At 54.4% G+C, this 17,642-nt stretch overlaps 1 pseudogene; it reads right to left on the bottom strand.

Moving 5' to 3' along the window:
• Positions 1-17,642, bottom strand: part of LOC120381687 — a 377,258-nt pseudogene that overhangs the window by 333,547 nt on the left and 26,069 nt on the right.

Below are 17,642 nucleotides of genomic sequence, written 5' to 3'. Positions count from 1 at the left end.
CCCCCTCCTGTGCCACCCGCCATTGCCCGTCTCCTGCCCCCCTTCACCCCAACCCCTGCGCCCCCTCCTGTGCCACCAGCCACCGCCCCTCTCCTGCACCTTCACCCCTAACCCCTGCACCCCTTCCTGTGCCACCAGCCACTGCCCCTCTCCTGCACCCCTTCACCGCTAACCCCTGCGCCCTCCTGCGCCCCCAGCCACTGCCCCTCTCCTGCACCCCTTCACCCCTAACTCCTGCTCCTCCTGTGCCACCAGCCATTGCCCCACTCCTGCACCCCTTCACCCCTAACCCCTGCGCCCTTCCTGTTCCTCCAGCCACTGCCACTCTCCTGCACCCCTTCAGCCCAACCCCTGCACCCCGTCCTGTGCCACCAGACACTGCCCCTCTTCTGCACCCCTTCACCCCAACCCCTGTGCCCCTTCCTGTGCCACCAGCCACTGCCCCTCTCCTGCACTCCTTCACCCCTAACCCCTGCGCCCCTCCTGTGCCACCAGCCACTGCCCCTCCGGCCCCCTTCACCCCTAACCCCTGCAGCCCCTCCTGTGCCACCAGCCACTGCCCCTCTCCTGCACCCCTTCACCCCTAACCCCTGCACCTCCTCCTGTGCCACCAGCCATTGCCCCTCTCCTGCACCCCCTTCACCCCAACCGCTGCACCCCTCCTGCGCCACCAGCCACTGCCCCTCTTCTGCACCCCTTCACCCCTAACCCCTGCGCCTCCTGTGCCACCAGCCATTGCCCCTCTCCTGCACCCCTTCATCCTAACCCCTGCGCCCCCTCCTGTGCCCCAGCCACTGCCCTCTCCTGCAGCCCCTTCACCCCTAACCCCTGCACCCTTCCTGTGCCACCAGCCACTGCCCCTCTCCTGCACCCCTTCACCCCTAACTCCTGCACCCTCCTGCGCCACCAGCCACTGCCCCTCTCCTGCACGCCCTTCACCCCTAACCCCTGCGCCCCCGCCTGTGCCACCAGCCCCGGCCCTCCTGCACCCCTTCAGCCCTAACCCCTGCACCCTCCTGTGCCACCAGCCACTGCCCCTCTCCTGCACTCCCTTCACCCCAAACCTCTGCGCCCCCTCCTGTGCCACCAGCCCATGCCCCTCTCCTGCACCCCTTCATCCTAACCCCTGCGCCCCCTCCTGTGCCCCCAGCCACTGCCACTCACCTGCACCCCCTTCAGCCCAACCCCTGCACCCCTTCCTGTGCCACCAGCCACTGCCCGTCTCCTGCAGCCCCTTCACCCCTAACCCCTGCACCCCCTCCTGTGCCACCAGCCACTGCCCCTCTCCTGCAGCCCCTTCACCCCTAACCCCTGCACCCCCTCCTGTGCCACCAGCCACTGCCCCTCTCCTGCACTCCCTTCACCCCTAACCCCTGCACCCCCTCCTGTGCCACCAGCCACTGCCCCTATCCTGCCCCCCTTCACCCCTAACTCCTGCTCCTCCTGTGCCACCAGCCACTGCCCCTCTCCTGCACCCCTTCACCTAATCCCTGCGCCCTCCTGTGCCCCCAGCCACAGCCCCTCTCCTGCCCCCTTCACCCCAACCCCTGCACCCTCCTGTGCCCCAGCCACTGCCCCTCTCCTGCACCCACTTCACCCCAACCGCTGCACCCCCTCCTGCGCCACCAGCCACTTCCCCTCTTCTGCACCCCATCACCCCAAACCCCAGCGCCCCTCCTGTGCCACCAGCCATTGCCCCTCTCCTGCACCCCTTCATCCTAACCCCTGCGCCCCTCCTGTGCCCCAGCCATTGCCCCTCTCCTGCACCCCCTTCAGCCCAACCCCTGCACCCCTTCCTGTGCCACCAGCCACTGCCCCTCTACTGCCCCCCTTCACCCCTAACCCCTGTGCCCCCTCCTGTGCCACCAGCCACTGCCCCTCTCCTGCAGCCCCTTCACTAACCCCTGCACCCCCTCCTGTGCCACCAGCCAATGCCCCACCTGCACCCCGTCACCCCTAACCCCTGCCCCCTCCTGTGCCACCAGCCACTGCCCCTCTCCTGCACCCCTTCACCCCTAACTCCTGCTCCTCCTGTGCCACCAGCCACTGCCCCTCTCCGCCCCCTTCACCCCTAACCCCTGCGCCCCCTCCTGTGCCACCAGCCACTGCCCCTCTCCTGCCCCCCTTCACCTAACCCCTGCACCCTCCTGTGCCACCAGCCACTGCCCCTCTCCTGTACCCCCTTCACCCGAACCCTGCACCCCTTCCTGTGCCCCCAGCCACTGCCCCTCTCCGGCCCCCTTCACCCCAACCCCTGCACCCCCGCCTGTGCCACCAGCCACTGCCCCTCTCCTGCACCCCCTTCATCCTAACCCCTGCAGCCCCTCCTGTGCCACCAGCCATTGCCCTCTCCTGCACCCCTTCACCCCTCACCCCTGCGCCCCTCCTGTGCCCCCAGCCACTGCCCCTCTCCTGCCCCCTTCACCCTAACCCCTGCGCCCCCTCCTGTGCCCCCAGCCACTGCCCCTCTCCTGCCCCCCTTCACCCCAACCCCTGCACCCCCTCCTGTGCCACCAGCCTCTGCCCCTCCTGCACCCCTTCAGCCCTAACCCCTGCACCCCCTCCTGTGCCGCCAGCCACTGCCCCTCAACTGCACCCCCGTCACCCCAAACGCCTGCGCCCCCCCCGGGGCCCCCAGCCCCTGCCCCACCCCGGCACCCCCGTCACCACAACCCCGGCACCCCCTCCTGTGCCACCAGCCACTGCCCCTCTCCTGCACCCCCTTCATCATTAACCCCTGCGCCCCCTCCTGCACCCACATGGGGACACTGACCTGTGTGCATGGAGCAGCTGGCATTGCTGCCCCCTGCTCCTCCCTGGGACATTACTCCTCCGGGCACCCCTAGGGGCTGTGGGGTGGTAGGGCGGGGGGGGGGGGCGAGAAGGGACATCATCCGAGCTCCCTGCGTCCAGGTCACTTTCCTCAGCCGGGCTGCGTCAGGGGAGGGCAGAGAGCAGCAGCTTCTGATGCTCCCCTCACAGCCCAGCCCAGGTGTGGAAAGTGACCAGGATGCAGGGAGCACATAGTGCTGCTCCTCGCTCCCCCCACCCTCTATGGGGCCATGGAGGAGCATTGGGGCAGGGGAGAGCAGTGAGCACCTTTGCACGGCCACACGGTGCCCTTTGACCCCCTGGAGCCCTGGGCGGCTGCCGGGGGCCCCACCCCTAAGGCCGGCCGGGCTCCCCAGCACGAACAGCAGAGACACACAGAGACTGGCCACACTCTGTCCAACCATTGACATTGCAGGAGAGAAGGTGTCAGTGGAATCAAATGCCCTGGCTCAGACAAGAGACACAGGGAGGTTTTGCTGTTCATGGATCCATGCAAAGGACATTGTGTCTCTGTGTGAAAATAGGCAGGGAAATGAAACACCCACCCTTGGGTGCCCAAGGCGGAAGGACCCTATGGGATTAGAGCAGGACACGTTCTCAAGCAGCATGTTTCTCACTCTGCCCATCTGTCAGGTTTGATGATTATCAATGGAAATATTTTGCCATTGGGTCCTGTGTTTACACAGAAATCGACATTTACTAGCAAACACGTAATTCTCCCAGTCCTGCCTAGCCTGCCGGGGGGGAGTGTAGAAGGACAGAGTCACTCTGCCCAGAGCCCATTCCAGGCCTGGGCTCTCCATGCTGCCCACTTCCCACAACGCTGGGATCCTTCCTGACCTCCCCAGACCTCTGCCCCCCACCCCCACTGCTGGGCTCCCCTCCCCACACTGTCCAACTCCCCTGCTTCCATGATCCCTCCCCTCTGCCCTCCTCCCCTCTGAGCAAAAACTCGACATTATTCCAGGGCCGCCCACAGGATTCAGGGGGCCTGGGGCAAAGCAATTTCGGGGGCCCCTTCCAGACAAAAAAGTTGCAATACTGTAGAATACTGCAAAGAATCCTGTGGCACCTTATAGACTGAGGGCTTGGCTACACTTACAAATTTGCAGCGCTGCAGCAGGGTGTGAAAACACACCCTCTGCAGCGCTGCAAATTGCGGCGCTACAAAGCGCCAGTGTAGTCAAAGCCACAGCGCTGGGAGCCGCGCTCCCAGCGCTGTCCGTTATTCCCCACAGGGAAGTGGAGTACGGACAGTGCTGGGAGAGTTTTCTCCCAGCGCTGGCGCTTTGACTACACTTAGCGCTTCAAAGCGCTGCCGCGGCAGCGCTTTGAAATGCAAGTGTAGCCAAAGCCTAACAGACGTTTTGCAGCATGAGCTTTCGTGGGTGAATACCCACTTCTTCGGATGCAAGCAGTGGAAATTTCCAGGGGCAGGTTTATATAGGCAAGCAAGAAGCAAGCTAGAGATAACGAGGTTAGTTCAATCAGGGAGGATGAGGCCCTGTTCCAGCAGCTGAGGTGTGAAAACCAAGGGAGGAGAAACTGGTTCTGTAATTGGCAAGCCATTCACAGTCTTTGTTTAGTCCTAAACTGATGGTGTTAAATTTGCAGATGAACTGGAGCTCAGCAGTTTCTCTTTGAAGTCTGGTCCTAAAGTTTTTTTGCTGCAGGATGGCCACCTTAAAATCTGCTATTGTGTGGCCAGGGAGGTTGAAGTGTTCTCCTACAGGTTTTTGTATATTGCCATTCCTAATGTCTGATTTGTGTCCATTTATCCTTTTCCTTAGAGACTGTCCAGTTTGGCCGATGTACATAGCAGAGGGCATTGCTGGCATATGATGGCATATATTACATTGGTGGACGTGCAGGTGAATGAACCAGTGATGGTGTGGCTGATCTGGTTAGATCCTGTGATGGTGTTGCTGGTGTAGATATGTGGGCAGAGTTGGCATCGAGGTTTGTTGCATGGGTTGGTTCTAGGGCAGAATACTGGATTCCCGTGGGCAGCGGCATAGCCAGGTTCTAACATGAGGGGAAGCGAACACATAAAAAAAGGCACACCCAACATATCAAATTACTAATTACATCCGCTCCCTCCCAGTTCCTGCCCCCTTCAGAATTCCCAACACCCCCCCACTCCTTGTCCTCTGACTGCCCCCTCCTGGGACCCCGGTCCCTGACTGCCCCCCTAGAACCCTACCTGTCCCCTGACTGCCCCGACCCTTATCCACACCCCTGCCCCCAGACAGACTGCCAGGACTCCCACACCTATCCAACCACTCCCCGCTCCCTGACAGGACCCCCAATATACACCAAGACACACCCCGTAATCCAAAGTGGGGGGGAGGGGCAGGGACCACGCACCGCTCCTGCCATTGAGGGTACATGGGCAGCTGCTTCTGCCCTAGCACCTGGCTCTAGTGTGTAGCCAGAAGCCCTGGCGAGCAGGCGGAGGGATCCTGCTAGCAAAGGGAGCGTTTGATTTTAGAGTCTGATCCAAACAGACCCAGCAGAGAACACAACAATAGCCCTGCCTCTGCCATCCGAGCTCAGGGCCCATAAACAAGAGAGGCAGAGACGTGCTCAATACAGTGCATGAGGTGGAGAGGGAGCACAGACCAGGGACGGGGCATGGAGAAAAACCACAGAGAGGGAGAGAAGGAGAAAGTGAGGAAGGAGGAGAAGCCCGGAGGCTGTGTCTCTGGAGGGAAGGTGCGTTCAGATGCAGCATGTTAGTGAGACCCTTGCAAACACAAGGGAAAGACACAGGGAAGGGATTGCAGAGGACAAGCCGGGCTACTCACTCAGTCTCCCTTGTGGCATTGGGTAGCAGGGCCCAGGAAATGAAAATCTCTTAACCACAGAGAATTGATAACTGCTCCCAAATCCTTTTGTGCCACGGCTGCAAGCTTAGAAGAGCTTAAGCTGTGAGCTGCATGGACGGCCTCAAGAAACCTCTCTTGTGCGGAGCTTCAAGCAGGTTTGCATTGTGTGACCCCGATGAAAAGCCCAGCAGAGAAAGCTTGCAACTGTCCCAGCTCTTTCAGCCGCGTTTGGGGCCTTTAAATCACTCAGGCTGCATCTTCCAACTAAAATGCATTATCAATACAGCTCAGGCAAGCGGGCTGGGGGCTGGGCATGCTGCCCGGGCCAGCTGATAGCACTTCCCGCTAACAGCTGCTTTTCTAGGCTTGTGTTTTGCTGTTGGACAGAGGCCCAGACTTCCTCCCATCTAACCCCCCCCGCTCCTGACTGCCCCAGCCCCCAGAAAGTCCCCCCCCCGAACCATCCAACCCTCCCCCTGCTCCCTGACTGCCCCCCAGGACTCCTCTTAGCACCCGGCAGCTCGAGCCGCTGGCTGCCTCTGGAGCCAAAGTTAAACACATGCCAGCACACAGCCCCTCCCCCGCAGCGTGCTGAGGCAGCGGGTGTGTGTGTGCAAGGGGGGGTCTGGCTGCTGGAGGCCCAATGGGAGCAGCTCAATCAGGCCCCAAGCGGCCAATCAGCAGTGCTGCACTCTGCAGGGGGGGAGAAATCCAGATCTTTCCACCTTATTCCAAATTCCTACTAAGGCGCCACTTTGGGGGAATGTGCTCAGTGGGGGAGCGGCAGCCCCCCCTGCTCCCTCCAGCTACGCTCCTGCTTGTGGGGGCCCCTGCAAGACCAGGGCCTGGGGCAAATTGCCCCCGTGCCCCCGCCTCTGGGCGGCCCTGCTAGAAGCTCTTCTGGGAGCGCAGGGGAGGAATGACTCCCCCTTCTCTAGCTTCTCCCCGTGGGGCTCTGGGGAGCAGGGAGGGTTGGGTGATAAATTCCATCCAACTCCCCCTTTGATCCAAGCCGAGGGGCGTCTTAGCCTCCGCGATCCCCTTGGCAGGGCCAAACAAGGGATGTTTTCCACTGCCCAGGAGACCCAGCCAGGGACTCAAGGCAGCCCCAGACTTTCCCTTTCTCCCTTCTGGGAAATCAAGTTCAAGTTCGACAAGCAGCTAAAGAAGCCTCAACCCTGCATCTGAATTAATGTGTCATTTCTCACTGCCCGACACAAACAAATGTCATTTCAATCCCAGGTGAGTCCACTTCAGTCATTCCTCAGCCCCATTCCTTCCCCCTCCTGCCTTAGCTTAGGGTATTTCGCCACCCTGTGGGCATTTCATGTCCCTCCTCAGTTTCACACAGAGACACAATTTCCTTTGCATGGATCCATGAACAGCAAAACCTCCCTGTGTCACTAGTCTGAGCCAGGGCATTCGATTGTATTGACACCGTCTCTCCTGCAATGGCAACGGTCAGACAGAGGGGACGTGGCCACCTTCAGCCCTGGCAGTGAGATATTCACTTTCCTCTTTCTTCATGCTGATGTTGTTATTCCATAAAGCATGAACCATGGAATAAAAAGGTGAGTTTACTCCAGGGGAGGAAAGAAAGGAACCACCAACTCCCCAGAAAATCTCAGTGCCCCAGAGAAAAGCTGCCCCTGTTATTAGAACTAATGATGTGCTGGAGATATGTTGGGAAAAGGGACTGTCTGAATTGCCAAGGCAGGAAACGAACAATCTACAGCAACATCATTAACCACAGACACACTCTAGCCATGCTCCAGCCAGTGGGGAAATGGGCAGGATTCATAACGTCAACTATAAAAATGATACACATCTAGAAATAGCATAATTATAATCAGCCAGTCAGAACCTCTCCATAGACCCCTTACGCGACAACCTTTCTACAATATTGGCTGCAAATATAGAACAGTGGTCGCAATGGTGATCTATACAGTTACAGATTATGTCAATAACATCACAGGAGACGACACGGCATCAGTGAGACTGATACTGGAATACTGCCTCAAGTTTTGGTGTCCTCATTTGAAAAAGATGTTGTGAAATTGGAGGTGGGGCAGCAAAGAGCCACCAAATGTTCTGAGGGCTGGAGAAAAATGCCTTCTAGTGAGCTATTGAACAAGCTCAACCTGTTTAGCTGATCAAAAGAAGATTGAAAGGTGACTTCATTGAAGTGTTGAAGTGCCTTAATGGAGAGAAAGGATTGGGTATTAAAGGGCTCTTGAATCGAGCAGAGAAAGGCATAACAAGACCCAATGGCTGGAAGGTGAAAAGAGACAAATTCATATTACAACTAAGGCACAAATATTCAACAGCGAGGATGATTCACCACAGGAACAAGCTACAAAGGAAAGTGGTGGATTCTCCATCTCCTGAAGTCATTTAATGAAGACTAGATGCCTTTCTGGAATGTGTTTGCCCCAAAAGTAGCTCTTGTGTCATACAGGAGGCCTGTGATATGCAGGGGGTCAGATTAGATGCTCAAATGGTCTCTTCTGGTCATAAAGTCGACTCATTTCTGAAAAACTGAGTGTAGCATTGGGAGCAGCGTCTGATGTTTCCCTGTCTAGCCGGCTTGCTGCCTAGAACGAACGCTCCTTGAGTGGGGTGATCCACAGGGAGTAGCTCAAACCTCCAAAGTGCCTGGCCAGGGGCAGGACATTGGCGCAGCAAGGGAGGGGTGTGGCAGTGACATCACAAAGGCCTTTTGCAGGACCTCAGCCTATTGGTCCGAGGTGGTGGGGAGGTGGTGACCTCACAGAGAGATGCTGACATCAGCCAGGCAGGACAGGGGCGAGGGGCCAGGGAAACCTCAGAGACCCCTGTGGTCTTTTTCTTATCTAGGATCCTATTACCCTGTCCCGATTTTTCACACTTGCTGTCTGGTCACCCTAGGGTGTGCACATGTGGGGTCCCAGCTGCTCCCTGCCCCCCTCATTGAAGCAGGTGTGCAGGGTTACTGCCCTGGGAACTGCAGGGCACCAGCAGGCATGGGGCTGGCTGGAGGCAGGGCAGGGGCTGACTGGAGGTAGGGTCTGGCTGCAGGCAGGGCAAGGGGTGCGGGGCTGGCTGGAGACAGGGGTGTGGGGGGCTGGCTGACTGCAGGCAGGGCAAGGGGTGTGGGGCTGGCTGGAGACAGGGGTGTGTGGGGCAGACTGGCTGGCTTCAGGCAGGGGGGTGCGGCAGGAGTTGGCTGGAGACAGGGCAGGGTGTGCACGGCTGGGGGTGTGTGGGGGCTGGCTGGCTTTGGGCGGGGCCACAGGGGGGTGCGGCAGGAGCTAGCTGGAGACAGGGCAGGGTGTGTGGCAGGGGCTGGCTGTGAGCAGGGCAGGGGGCGTGGGGCTGGCTGCAGGCAGGGCAGAGTTGCAGAGCTGGCTGCAGGCAGGGCATGGGATGCGGGGCTGGCTGGAGGCAGCGCAGGGGGGTGCAGCAGGGGTTGGCTGGAGCCAGGGCATGCGGGGCTGGCTGGAGACAGGGGCTGGCTGCAGGCAGGGCAGGGGGTGCGGGGCTGGCTGCAGACAGGGGCTGGCTGCGGGCCGGGCCGGGGGTGCGGGGCTGGCTGCAGACGGGCTGGCTGCGGGCAGGGCAGGGGGTGCAGGGCTGGCTGCAGACAGGGGCTGGCTGCGGGCAGGGCAGGGGGTGCGGGCAGGGCATAGGGTGCAGGGCTGGCTGGAGACAGGGGCTGGCTGCAGGGAGGGCAGGGGGTGGAGGTCACGCAGAAAATGTCCTGAGAGGTATTTTAAGGTGAAGATAACACCATGGTTACCAGGTGACTGGCACATCCTGGGTTAAAGAAAGGAAGGGACCTGGAGTTAATAGTCTGAAGTATTTGTGTTACCAACCCTGTCGCTGTCTGACCCCCCCTTCAGTGCGGAGCAGGTGTGTGCGTTGCTGTGTGGAACGCACAGACTCCTGCAGAGCAGGGGCAGCTGTTTCCATGGCAGAGAGCCTGGCACTTAGGAGACTTTCCTGACTTGTGGTTTGAAGCAATTCAATAAAATAACGGTGGAGCTACAATGTCTGGTCCAAAATTTCAGCCCCCCCCCCCCGGTGCAAAAACACTATTTTAGGATCTAAACAGGAGGCTTCCAGCGCTAGGACACCTGACCAGAGAGCTCAGTGGGGGCATAACAGCTGCTGACTCTGATGGTACGTCCAGACTACCAGCCGGATCGGCGGGTAGCAATCGACTTCCCGGAGTTCGATATATCGCATCTCATCTAGATGTGAAATATCGAACCCCGAATGTGCTCCCGTCGACTCCGGAACTCCATCGGCGCGAGTGGCAGTAGCGGAGTCGACGGGGGAGCCGTGGATGTCGATCCCGCACCGTGAGGTCGGGTAAGTAATTCGAGCGAAGGTACTTCGACTTCAGATACGCTATTCACGTAGCTGAAGTTGCGTCTTAGATCGAGCCCCCCGCCCTAGTGTAGACCAGGCCTCAGGGTCCTGGGCTAAATCAATTTGCAGGTGGAGGCATTTCGATTTATTTGATCGATAATGAGGAAGGCGAAGATTTAATCCCAGGTTTTTTTAATAAATGTCATGGACAGATCACAGGCAAAAACCAAAAGCTCATTGCCCATGACCCGGCCATGACTTATACCATAAATACCCCTCATTGAATCTTGGTGAGGGAGGCCCCGGGGGTCAGTGACACCAGCTGTGGGCGCAGGGAGTCCAGGGGGCCCGTGGAACCATGTACTGGGGGAGAAGCCCGGGGACCCACGGCCACCCCAGATGCTGCCAGATGAGGAGCCCCAGAGGCCAGCCCTGCTCCGGCCACCTCAGGACAGGTGCCAGGAGCCACTGAGCTGAGGCTGCTCCTGCCACCCTTGGAACCACTGCTCAGGCTGCCCCAGGCCAGCTGCTGGGGCAGCCACGGAGTCAGCCGCAGTGGCCACTGCAGAAGTCACAGAATCTATGACATTTGCAGCCTCTGTGACACAGAGGATCCTAATAAAGAGACAAACCCCTCCCTGCTGTGACTGCAGTTCCTGGAAGGAAAGAGAACAGAAAGTGAAGAGAGAAGGAAAGAGAGAGTCCCTGTCACCTCTCTCCCTGCTCCCTCCCCTTGTATTCTGTAACCCCATCTCACTGGGTTCCCTGTGCTGGTGCCATGGGGTGACACTAGAGTTCTGGGGCTTTGGGGAGGGAAGGGGCTCTTCACTTCTCAGCATTTCACACAAATTTGTCTTTGGGCTGAAATTTCTCCTGTTAGGCCTCTCAGTCAGAGCTGTACCCCACCCCCTTCAGTGGGGTGTGTGTAAATGCAGAGCAGGCAGAGAAGTCGCCCATAAAGGGTCATATTGTTCTGGTGACTGGTTCTGACCTGGGTCACACGTCCTCTGACACAGGCTCATGTGCAGAACATGGGAGCTCTGGCTTTTCCTAAATGCTGTAGAGTGTGAGTTCCTGGGAAAGGGCAGGGAGAGGAGCAAGAGCAGAAAGGCAGAGACATTGGAGACGAGGAATTGGGGGGAGAAGAAAGAGAGAAAATAAATGATCGAAGCAGAACAGGTGTCCCAACTCCATCTTGCTCATCACCGGTGTTCACAGAGCTGGGTAGCTGCAGGTTTTCCAGTGTCAAGTCTGAACTTTGATTCTAACAATGTGTGTTGAAATATCAAGGGGATCTCCACATACCTGATCTCTTCCCCCCCTCCCCTTTTTTGTATTAATTTTTATTTTGACGTGTTTGGCTTAACCGTGATCGTCTCTTTCCCCACCTGTATTGCAATTTGGGGTTTAATGTTTATTTTGCCTCCCTTTTGTTCATGTCATTATAATTGTAACAGCAAAGGAATCTGCAGGAGCAAAAACTGACTCAAAACTTCATTTCCCCATCATGCCGGAACATCCTACAAACAGCTCACGCAGCTGGAATCATAACACGCAAGGCCAGGGGATGGGAGATGCAGGTTTCCAAGGGTTCTGTCTTTCTCAGATGACACATTCCAGCCCCTTGTGTGCCTCCATCCTGTATGACCTGCTGGACTTCGACACATTTATTATTTCATTCTATAGATAATGTGATTGTAACACAATGTGACTGAAATTGTACCACTTCCAGATGAGGAAACAACAGAAGAGAAAAGCCATTATTGCATTGACTGGGAATCAAACCCAGATGAATTGCTTAGAAAGCACCCATGCACACCACTATACCACCAATGCAGCTGGCAGGAGTAGCTTTCCTGCAGGCTGTGTGTGCTGGCAGAGGGAGTGACACATGACCACAGAGTTAGTGAGCAGGGTGGATGGGCTGGAAGCTGCCTGACAGCTGGGAGCAGAGTTACCATCCCAGAGTGACTGAAAGGGGGCAAAGGTGAAAACAGATCTCACTGGGAGCTGGCCCCACCCCCACCCCACCCCTAGGAGAGGGGAACTGAAGCTCAACTTCAATCACAGAAAAATCTTCCCTGAGAAGGAAGGGAACAGCTTGTTTTAAAGACCAGGTTTGTGTTTGTTCCTGCTACATACGGAGGGGCTGGGTAGTGCTGATTCCAGCCCCCAGACTCTGGGAGGATAAGGAACAAATTCAGGCTGCCAGTGACCTGCAGGAGGGAGATGATCTTTTGACAGTGACGGACGCCTCGTCCTAAAGGCCTTTGTCTGCCCCCTTCCAGTGACTGTTTGGCACAGGAATGCAGCCCCCACTCCTGGGTCTCTCCTCGGGAAATAATGTTTCTGTGCAAAACACCAAAGCTTTTAACAGAAAGGAAGAAAAGGAAATGGCCACATGATGGGACTAGGACATAAGGAAGGAAACACAAGATCTTTCTCCATGTGCATTGACTTTTAACCTTGTTTGTGGTGGTGGTGTATCCATGTTGGTCCCAGGGGTCCTCTGGGGCGCCGGGCATTGGCCACTTTCGGGAGAGTGGGCTAGATGATCTGGTCCGACTCAGTGTGGCTGTTCTTATGTTCTAACTGCTGGTTATGGAAGAAACGAGCTTCCAGGCTACACAGAACTGAAGAAGGGTGCTGGGTTAGCTCCACAGCTTGTCTCTTTCACCAACAGAGGTTGGTCCTCTTACCCTCACCACCTTGTCTCTCTTGGACTCTGAAAAGTGCTTTCTCTCCACTTCCCTTGGAGAGACGTTAAGTTTCCCTTTGGGCAACTATCAGGCTGAAGCAATTGTATTGACTGTGACACTAGAAGTGAAGATTTAATATTATAAATGAATGAGTCTAAACCTGAGGTTCTGGTTTTCACATTGGATTTTCTAACTCAGTTCCCAATTCTCTTCTAGAAAGGCCTCCAGGATGCCTGCCCAGCCCAGCAAAAGTGGCCAGGAGAAAGCCCACACTGCTGCTCTTTCAGGTACTTGAAGGCTGCTATCAAATCCCCCCTCACCCAGTCAGTCCCCAGTCTGTGGCAGTGCCTGGGATTCTTCCGTCCTAAGTGCAGGACTCTGCACTTCTCCTTCTGGAACCTCCTCAGATTTCTTTTGGCCCAACCCTCCAATTTGTCTAGGTCACTCTGGACCCAAACCCTGTCCTCCAGCACTTGGATTCTTTACATGCTTTCACAGAGCAAAGAGCACATGTTCCATGATTTCATAGGGCAGAGTTTTGTGCTATCGGGAGCTTTCCCTGTGTGAATTTGACAGGTGGATCAACATAGAGACACATTGTGACCCTTCTCAGGGTGCTGAGGGCTGTGAGTCTCCTTGTTGGCACCTGCCACAAGGAAGAGGGAGTTTGGCATTTGGCAGCTGGATGTTAGTGACCAAACTCACCAGCCTGCTGGAACTCAGGGACCCTCCTCTGAGTTACAGCAGCCACCTTAACCCTTGAGTTCCTTCAATGTGTCCCCCTCTGGGGTCCAGCCTGGGTCACCAGCTACTCGGTGAAATCCCAGATCCTCTCTTCCCCAAGTATCCCAGGTTACTAGTTTTACTGTGGACCATTGCTACTGTATCTCACACAGCACCTGAGTACAGTTATCGAACAAGCAAAAAATTTATTTAACAACGGATAGAGATTTAAACAGATAAACATGAGTGATGGAAACCAACTGTTACCAACTAAACAAAGGCAGAAAATGATAGAATAGAAAGATCAGCACAAAAAACAGAGAGAGGAACAATAAGATACTAAAAGGACAATGGTTGGAACTCTCCATTTCTCTCAGTCTTTGGATTGATGGGTACTAGAGCTGTAGCAACAGTTGAGGAACCAGGGTAAATTAAATCTAAGGTTTGAGCTGCTAGTGAAGCATTTCCCACACTCACGGCTTTCATAGGGCCTCTCTCCTCCGTGGATTGTTTGATGCCTAATAAGGTGCGAACTGCGATTGAAGGTTTTCCCGCACTCAGTGCATTCATAGGGCCTGTCCCCTGTGTGGATTCTCTGATGTTGAGAAAGGTTTGAGCTGTTAGTGAAGGTTTTCCCACACTCACGGCATTCAAAGGGCCTCTCCCCTGTGTGGATTCTCTGATGTTTAGAAAGGTCTGAGCTGCTAGTGAAGGTTTTCCCACACTCACGGCATTCAAAGGGCCTCTCCCCTGTGTGGATTCTCTGATGTTGAGAAAGGTTTGAGCTGCTAGTGAAGCATTTCCCACACTCACGGCAGTCATAGGGCCTCTCCCCTCTGTGGATTGTTTGATGCCTAATAAGGTGCGAACTGTGATTGAAGGTTTTCCCACACTCACGGCATTCATAGGGCCTGTCCCCTGTGTGGATTCTCTGATGTACAGAAAGGGCTGAGCTGCAAGAGAAGGTTTTTCCACACTCCCTGCATGTATTTTTTCTCTTTCGCCTGAGGATATCCTGCTGTGTTGTGGTTTCCATGAGGACCTTCTGAGTTCCCCAACAGGAAATAAATTTATCCACTTTCTTCCCTGGCTGGTTTCCTTGATCTGTTTTTGGTCTGTGCTGAATCTCCCAGGATTTTCCCTGCTCATGACTCCTGGACACATTCCTTTTCCATCTTTGCGATAATGCTCTGTTTTTACCCACTGGCTCAACATTTTCAGGCTGAGAATTCTGCTCCTCTTTCTCACATGCCATTGCATCACCTGCTGTGACAGAGACAGAAACCTCAAACAGGGATGGAAAGGGGAAGACCAAACAAAAACAAGTGCTGAAGACAGGTCAAATAAAAATCAGGAGCTGAACTCCCCCAAACTCTTCCCCCAAATAGGAGAGAGGAGGGGGATGAATTCAGCCTTCACATCCCATCCAAATCCCCAGGGGGAAGGGAGGAAGCTACTGCCTGGTGTCTGCTAGGATCTATAGGAAGCCATGAACTATATTTACCCTGAGGATACGACCCCTGCTAGGGATAATAATGAACTGAGAGATCTCCCCAAGGGCTTTGTTGGGCATCCCAGATGTTTCCTTCAGGCACTTATAGATTCTGAGGTGGTTTAATGTTTCCTCACCTGTGCAGGGAGCTCTCAGGATCTCTCTTTCCTCTGAACCCTGGAGGTCTGGGACACATGGCTCTTCCCCTTGTTCCAGCTGGGAGATCACATCATGCTGGAAAACTAGAAAACCTGCTCAGATGAAAGAAAACAAAGGAGTTCAGTTGATTTCATAAGACTTGGTCATAAAAAAACATTCTATTAATTTAACTTCAGTGCTTAGTGTGACCTGGTGCGGCAGGGGCAGTTCTCACTGAAAATGCCAAAGTTAGGGCAGGGTGAAAAAGGGAGAGCAGATGCTCCGAAAAATGGTGGTTAACACTGAAGTTAAACTCACCGACCAGTCACAAACACGGGTTATCGAGAAGCTGAAAAAAGAAATCACGCAGCCCCCTTTATTGCATCCCAGTTCTCTGGCTCCTAATCAGCAGCTAGGTCCAGTACAGTGAGAGGTTATTTAAAAACTCTGCTCACATAAACAAAGTGTTCCTCTGACCCCAAAGGGTCAGCCACATCACCAGGTCACTATAGGTTTGGATATTACCCAAAATTCCATCCTTCCAGACAATCCTTTAGCATCTAAACTAAAGGTTTAAAGGAAAGAAAGACAGAAAGAAGTTAAATGGGAAAGCAGTCAGATACATTCCAAAATGGATATATCAGGTTCTTAGCAGTATTGGTGAGTTGCTGGCTTGAAAGTCCGTCTGGAACACATCCATAGCTTGGATGGGTCATTCAGTCCTTTGTTCCAGGGTTCAGTTTGTAGAGAAGTTGCTCCAGAGGTAGGAAGAGGGATTGAAGACAAAATGGAGATGATGCAGCTGCCCTTTACATTCCTTTTGCCATGTGGCCTGTACTTCCTGTGTCCCAAACACAAGCTTCACAGCACGTGGCATGGAAAAGCCTTGAAGTTCTCATTACACAGGCATACCCCGGCATGTCTTGCTGACTCAATAGGTGTATCCCCTTGGTCCTTTCCATGGGCTCATTGTACAGATGATGACCCTGAATGGGCCATCAAACAGGCTAGGCAGTGTTGATGCCAATATGTCTGGGGGTGTCACCCAGAAATACTGCACAAGTCTGGAAATACAGATATACCCTACATATCTATAACTCACAATACAGAGGTGATACAAACATAGAAACAAAATTATCATACTTGGCAAATCATAACATTTTCACTGACACCTTACATGGCATATCTAGCACAATTCATTGCAATTTTATCAGATTATATTATTATTTTATTATTAATACCAAAGTGTCTCACAATTCCATACAGTGTCACACTTGGTAAACCAGTGAATTCCCAGGACCAGTTCCCCAGGTCCTTGAAGATGCCAACACTGTGCTTATAAGGGATTGAAATACCCACATATCCACTGGGAACACATACACAGACACTGTGTCAGTCTATATCCCTGTGTTCACTCTTCCTGAAAATTATGATCAATTTTGTACGCAGTATGGCTTGTGAGGTATCATTTGTAAATGCATAATCTACTGAATATTATCCTCCTGTTAAAATGTGTAGTAACACTGTATGTAAAGTTATGAGATTTTACTATATGATATTACTGAAAAAGTTAGAATTCTGGGGAACACCCACAGAGCAGTTCCTCAGAGACAGCAAGGCAAACAGCTGGTCAAACAGCCATTCTCCTGCAGGGGGAAGGTGTGAAGAAGACATTTACATTCCATCACAGGGACCTCTTGAAGCTGTTGTGGAAAACGACCACACGATTGATTTTGAATCAGCTCAGCCTGAGGCTCTTTTCTTAGTTAAAAGTGCACAGGGAGCAACAGCTATTGGAATACTGTCCCCCTGAGCTAAAAATCACACAAGCCTTTTAAAGCTTAAAACCCCAAACAATGACACATACGTTGCACGTTAATTTCCTTATTTGGAATATATTGCAAAATATGATGCAGGTCAAAAGCGAGCTGAACAATCAGTTTCCCATATTCGGCCTTTCCTGTTATCATTATCATACCTGGTGATATGGGAGCAAGACTCTGCATGTCTCAAGAAATGTCACTACCAACCTAGGCCATTTTCACATGCTGGGGCGCAATCCAGATCAGTGAGGAGTTGTCATCTGTAATCCTGGGTGAGATTCAGTGTTCTGCTGCTGGAGCTCCCCTGTCTGGATATCCCCAGCCAGCATTCAAGGATGCACCAAGTGTCTGTGTGATAAGTAACCCTGGACCGGCAGCTCTGACTCCAGCCGCCTGCTTCTTACACCTCAAGCACATTCTGGTTTGGGTAGAGAAGGCTCAGGGTTTGAGAGAAGGCCGGGGGTAGGAAGCTTCTGTTCGTTATGCTGGACCTAACCCCCAGTTTCACTTGAGCAAACAGGAGATATTTGACACTGTGCGATACGGCTCCTGTGCTCTGTTCCCAAAGTGTTCTGCAGCAGTGGAGGGTCTCGGGTAGTGTGTGTGTTACTGGCATATTGGGGTGATGCTGCCAGGGCCGGCTCTAACAGTTTTGCCACTCCAAGCAAAAAAAAAACCGCCGCCCTGCCCCCCCGAGCACCGTCCGACCCCTCCCTGAGCGTCGCACCGCCCAAGTCCCCGCCCCCCCAGTGCT

Source organism: Mauremys reevesii, linkage group 14, assembly GCF_016161935.1.
Source record: "Mauremys reevesii isolate NIE-2019 linkage group 14, ASM1616193v1, whole genome shotgun sequence".
Lineage (NCBI taxonomy): Eukaryota > Metazoa > Chordata > Testudines > Geoemydidae > Mauremys > Mauremys reevesii.
This window is presented reverse-complemented; position numbering and strand designations above follow the sequence as displayed.